This window comes from Nicotiana tabacum, chromosome 22 (genome assembly GCF_000715075.1).
Source record: "Nicotiana tabacum cultivar K326 chromosome 22, ASM71507v2, whole genome shotgun sequence".
Lineage (NCBI taxonomy): Eukaryota > Viridiplantae > Streptophyta > Magnoliopsida > Solanales > Solanaceae > Nicotiana > Nicotiana tabacum.
In genome coordinates, this window is record NC_134101.1 from 10885929 (window position 1) to 10892600 (window position 6672).

The following is a 6672-nucleotide window of genomic DNA, read 5'->3' on the forward strand; positions in this document are numbered from 1 at the left end:
TATTTTTCTTGTACCCAATGAACAAAGTGTTACCCATGATGGAGATCATACCTCTATCTCACTTGACTTGGCATCCTCAAAGATTGATCGGAAGGTCTTTCTTTAGACCGTAGTATAGGCTTTTGGAAAGGGTTAGAAAGAAAAGATGGTATAAGGCTCAACATGACTTAAGATGAAAGGGTTCAAAATTACAACTTTTGGAATCAGACCTATTGCAAAACTAAAACTTCTACCCCAGTTCTTTTTTGAATCTGGGGAATTTTAAATTTTTTATTTGATGGGACTGAACCTCAGAGTAAGGCTGCCTACGTATCCTTAAAAGGAATCAAGTCTAACGTAGTTCCAACATAAGAGTTTTGTTTTTGTTACCTTGCTTTTCTTTTTCTCCTTTCTTTTCTCTTTTCTTTCTTTGCTTTTCTCTTTTCCTTCTCTTTTTTTTTCTTTTTTTTTTCTTCTTTTTTTTTTCTTTTTTTTCTTTTCTTTTATATTTCTAACTCTGCTTCTGATTCCAAAATAGGGGTATGAAAGAAAATAAATAAGGCTCAAAAAGGGGTAACAAATGATAAAAGTGTTTGGGATAGCAGAATAAAATGCCTTCGTCATTCCAACTTTGAACATGCCTAGTACAAAATACGATTGAAGATAAGCAAAGAAATCATACATAATATCTCTTGACTGCATCAGAATTGATAGCCATATCCACACATTTACCTTCTATGTCTGTTAAATACAAAGCACCATTGGGCAACACCTTTGTCACAATGAACGGCCCCTTCCAGTTTGGGGCGAACTTGCCTTTAGCTTCAGCCTGATGTGGAAGGATGCGTTTCAATACCAGCTGACCCACTTCAAATTTTCGGGGACGCACCTTCTTATTTTATGCTCTTGCCATTCTTTTCTGATACAATTGACCATGACATACTGCTGCCAGTCTTTTTTCATCAATCAAACTCAATTGCTCTAGCCGGGTTTTGACCCACTCATCATCATCAATTTTAGCTTCAACAATGATCCGCAGGGATGGAATCTCAACTTCCGCAATTATAACTGCCTCGGTTCTATATACCAGCAAATAGGGAGTTGCACCTATTGAAGTACGAACAATAGTGCGATAACCCAGTAAAGCAAAAGGTAACTTTTCATGCCATTGCCTGGAACCTTGCACCATCTTACGAAGTATCTTCTTTATGTTCTTGTTAGCAGCCTCAACAGCTCCGTTTGCCTTAGGACGATACGGAGTGGAGTTTCGATGCATAATCTTGAATTGTTGGCATACCTCTTTCATCAAATGACTGTTGAGGTTAGCAACATTATCTGTGATGATTACCTTGGGAATTCCGAACCGGCAAATGATATTTGAATGAACAAAATCTACCACCTCCTTCTTGGTCACGGCCTTGAAAGTTACAGCTTCGACCCACTTAGTAAAGTAATCAATGGCCACCAGAATAAACCTATGCCCGTTTGAAGCTGCCGGCTCAATTGGTCCAATGACATCCACGCCCCAAACAACGAAGGGCCAAGGTGCAGACATTGTGTGCAACTCAGATGGCGGGGAATGAATCAAATCACCGTGCACCTGGCATTGATGACATTTGCGAACGAAGCTGATGCAATCTCGTTCCATGGGGAGCCAATAATAACCTGCTCGAAGAATCTTCTTCGCCAAGACATACCCACTCATATGTGTCCCGCAAACCCCGGAATGCACTTCGGCCATGATAGTCGAGGCTTGTTTAGCATCTATACACCTTAGTAATCCTAGATCTGGAGTTCTCTTGTACAATATTCCCCCACTTAAGAAAAATCCACTAGCCAGACGTCGAATGGTTCTCTTTTGATCGCCTGTGGCATGTACCGGATATACCCCCAATTTGATGTATTCCTTGACATAATGGAACCAAGGCTCACCATCAAGTTCCTCCTCAACCACATTGCAATAGGCATGCTGATCACGGATTTGGATATGCAAAGGGTCGACATAAGTCCTATCCGGATGGTGTAACATTGACGCCAGAGTAGCCAAGGCACCGGCAATCTCATTATGAATCCTAGGAATATGCCTGAATTCTACCGACCTGAATCGTTGAAAAAGATCATGCAGACATTGTCGATACGGTATGAGCTTCAAATCACGAGTCTCCCATTCTCCCTGAATCTGGTGAACCAACAAATCTGAATCTCCCAAAACCAATATTTCTTGAACTCCCATATCTATAGCTAGCCTCAAACCCAGAATGCATGCCTCGTATTCAGTCATGTTGTTAGTGCAATAAAATCAAAGTTGAGCTGTTACGGGGTAGTGATGCCTTGTTTCATAAATGAGTACATCCCCTATTCCGAAACCTTTCATGTTAGCAGCTCCATCAAAGAAGAGTTTCCAACCTGGCTTTTCATCATGATCAGCCTTGTCAACATACATCACTTCTTCATCAGGAAAATAACTCTTCAGTGGCTCATATTCTTCATCCACCGGATTCTCGGCCAAGTGATCGGCCAGGGCTTGGGCTTTCATCGCGGTCCGAGTCACATAGATGATGTCAAACTCTGTGAGTAAAATCTTCCACTTTTCCAATCTTCCTGTGGGCATAGGCTTCTGAAAGATATACTTTAGAGGATCCATGCGAGAAATTAGGTAAGTAGTGTAGGATGACAGATAATGCTTCAACTTTTGTGCCACCCAAGTCAGGGCGCAACATGTCCTTTCAAGAAGAGTATACTTAACCTCATAAGGAGTGAACTTTTTGCTGAGATAATAAATGGCTCACTCTTTCTTGCTCATGATGTCGTGTTGACCCAACACACAACCGAAAGAATTATCCAATACCGTCAAATAGAGAATTAAAGGTCTCTCAGGTTCTGGCGGGACCAGCACAGGTGGGTTTGACAGGTAACCCTTGATCTTATCAAATGCTTCCTGACACTCATCAGTCCACTTAACCGCATCATTCTTCTTCAGCAACTTAAAGATGGGCTCACAAGTTGTCGTGAGTTGAGCAATAAACCTGCTGATGTAGTTTAACCTTCCGAGAAGGCTCATTACCTCGGTTTTGTTCTTTGGCGGTGGTAATTCTTGGATGGCTTTGATCTTTGATGGGTCCAACGCAATACCGCATCGACTGACTATGAATCCCAACAGTTTCCCGGACGGGACACCAAATGCACATTTTGCCGGATTGAGCTTGAGGTTGTACCTGCAGAGCCTTTGGAAAAACTTTCTCAAGTCTCCAACATGGTCGGACTGCTTCTTTGACTTTATGATCACATCATCTACATAAACCTCAATTTCCTTTGTATTGTGTCATGAAATATGGTAGTCATTGCCCTCATGTAAGTTGCCCCAGCATTCTTCAAACCAAATGGCATTACCCGGTAGCAGTATGTCCCCCATGGTGTGATGAATGCTGTCTTTTCTGCATCTTCCTCATCCATCAGGATCTGGTGATATCCTGCGTAGCAATCCACAAAAGACCCAATCTCGTGCTTAGCACAATTGTCGATCAGAATATGGATGTTCGGCAATGGAAAGTTATCTTTTGGACTTGCCTTATTGAGATCACGATAATCAACACAGACCCTGGTCTTACCATCCTTCTTTGGTACTGGCACGACATTAGCTAACCAAGTGGGATATCGAGTGACCCGAATGACCTTTGCGTCAAGCTGCTTTGTGATTTCTTCTTTGATCTTCACACTCATGTCAGTCTTAAACTTCCTTAACTTTTGCTTGACTGGAGGGAATGCCGGATCAGTTGGCAATTTATGAACTACCAAATCAGTGCTCAAACCCGGCATGTCGTCATACGACCATGCAAAAACATCTTTATATTCAAACAGTGCTTTGATTATTTCTTCCTTGATTTGTGGTTCCAGATGCACACTTATCTTGGTTTCCCTGAGATTATCTTGATCTCCTAAATTGATTGCTTCAGTTTCATTCAAATTAGGCTTGGGTTTTTCTTCAAAGTGATTTAGTTCTCTACTGATTTCCTGAAATGCTGCTTCTTCATCATATTCTGTTTCATCATCACACTCTACCTCTTAAATTGTTGTTTCAGAATTAGATTGGCTTTTAAGATTTGGCTGAAAATTCCTCATGCATGTCATGTCATTGAAACTAGCATAAAAAGAACTGTACAGAAAAAAAGAAACAAAACAAAAATGAAACGCTATCAGGAATAATGGAAAACGGGAAATTGTATTTCATTGAAAATAAAGTATAGAAGGGTTTGTACATCAAAACAAGCAAACAAAAATAAAAAATCTGGATTACAACCCTGGAATAACCCAGATAACAGAAAGGAAAACAAAGCAAACTACCAAAACTCCTTACGGGTGGGGAGAGGAGTAGCTTTCCAATTGCTAAGCTTCACATTTGGCCCAACGAGCTGCACATCGTCATTACTGGAACCTTCCCCGATTTCCACCATGTTAACCTCATCAAACAAACTCTGGAACCTCTTGATCAGCTCTTCATCAAAGTCGACCACAGGTTTTGGGACCGCTGATATTGGGCATTTTGCGACCTCTGGCTTGACAAAAGACTTGGAGATATGTGGAACAGGCTTAGGAAGTGACCATGCCTTTCTTTTCAAATTTTTAGCCTTTTTCATGTCCTTCCCTGTGAGTGTGAATCCCAAACCAAATGTACCGAAACTTTCACGTGGACACACCGGATGTGCAATACCCTGCAGAGACGAACTCAGGCCTTTACCCGGCACAAAACCATTCTTCAACATTTCATTTGCTACCATGACGGACACGGAGGGTAGCTTTGGACCTGGAATGCATTCTCCATCAGGAATCTTCTCGACAGACACTGTCTCAAACATTTGGTACACCCAAGGCCCTTTATCATCTTCGACTTCAATAAATGGAACAATTGTGTCATTGTAAGCAGATAAGTTCTCATCACCGTGCACAACTATTTCCTGCCTGTCCCATTCGAACTTTACCATTTGATGTAGAGAAGACGGGATTGCCTTGGCAGCATGTATCCATGGCCTGCCCAACAACAAGTTGTAGGAGATAGCCACATCTAGCACTTGGAACTCCATAGTGAACTCAACTGGCCCTATTGACAATTCGAGCATTATATCACCGACAGAATCTTTCCCTCCTCCATCAAAGCCTCGAACACATACATTGTTCATGTGGATCCTTTCAGTGCCGATCTTTAACTTTTGCAAAGTGGACAGAGGGCAGATATTTGCACTAGAACCGTTATCAACCAGTACCCTTGAGATAGTAGAATCCTCACATTTCACTGTGAGATAAAGAGCTCGGTTGTGCTCTGTACCCTCCATAGGAAGTTCATCATCTGAGAAAGTGATCCTGTTTGCTTCGAAAATCTTGTTAGTAATCTGTTCCAAGTGGTTTACCGTGATCTTATCAGGAACATGGGCCTCATTCAAAATCTTCATCAGGGCTTTGCGGTGTTCATCTGAATGTATCAGCAAAGACAAAAGAGAGATCTGAGCTGGTGTTTTCCTTAACTGCTCTACAATGGAATAGTCTTGCATTTTCATCTTTTTCAGGAACTCTTCAGCCTCTTCTTCGGTGACTGGCTTCTTTACTGGGATGTGGCCATCCTTGAATGGCTTGGCTTTCCTCAATTCTTATGGGGTAAAACATCACCCAGAACGAGTCAGTCCTCCGGTTTCATTGACTTCTTCCTCTACTTCTTTCCCTTTATATGTTACTATCACCTGTTTGTAATTCCACGGGACGGCCTTTGTGTCAACCATTGGTAATTGGGTCACTGGCTTAATAATAACGGGGGTAATACGAGCCCCTTCCACGATTATGACAGGCTTGCCCGGGACCCCTGGTACGATCACTTTTTGCTTTTCCTGGTTCGCTACGACATCAATCGGAGGCCCTTTCACAACCAATACAGATGGCTTCACGTTGAGCGTGCTTAGCTTCTCCGACACCCCTTCAACTGTCAAAGGCATTGCTTTTGCAAAATCTGTAGCTTTAACTGGATTACTTTCGCTAGCCCGGATCATCATGACACACTTGGAAGAATTCTTGGGCTCCCCATCCTTATGAAATATCTCAATCATATGTGTCTCTGCATGAGCCGGCAAAGGATTTTGGTTGATGTTTGGCGCCTCTGGGCTCTGGACCACAATTTGATTTGTATCAATAAGCTCTTGGATCGCCCTCTTCAAATGCCAACACTTCTCTGTGTCGTGCCCTGGGGCATCAGAACAATATGCGCATCTGAGGGAATAATCAAGGTTCCTTGGAGGTGGATTTGATGTCTTTGGCTCAATCGGTCTCAAAACGTCCAACTGCCTCAACATTTGAAACAAACTGGTATACGACTCTCCAAGAGGGGTGAAGGTTTCTTTCCGTTGCTGCCTCTCTTTTCTATAATCCGGCCTCGATCGAAAGCTTGGACCAGTAGGGTTTCGGTATGGTTGTGGGGGTGGATAAGGATTTTGTGGAGTTGGAGCACGCCATTGCGGGTAAGGAGGGGGTTGCGCATATGACTGTGCATGGTGAACATGGTATTGGGGTGGTCTGACTGAATATTGAGGGTCTTGAGGTGGGAAATAATGTGGGGATGGATTATATGGAGTTTGGGTATAGGCTTGAGGTTAGGGGCGAGGTTGGGTGTACTGGTGAGGAGAACCCCTTGGGCCACACCCTGATCCAGAGACA

The 6672-nt window shown here is 42.7% G+C and overlaps 1 pseudogene; it reads right to left on the reverse strand.

Moving 5' to 3' along the window:
* Positions 1-522: 522 nt before the first annotated feature.
* On the reverse strand, positions 523-6068 carry LOC142175708 (uncharacterized; annotated as a pseudogene).
* Positions 6069-6672: the final 604 nt, after the last annotated feature.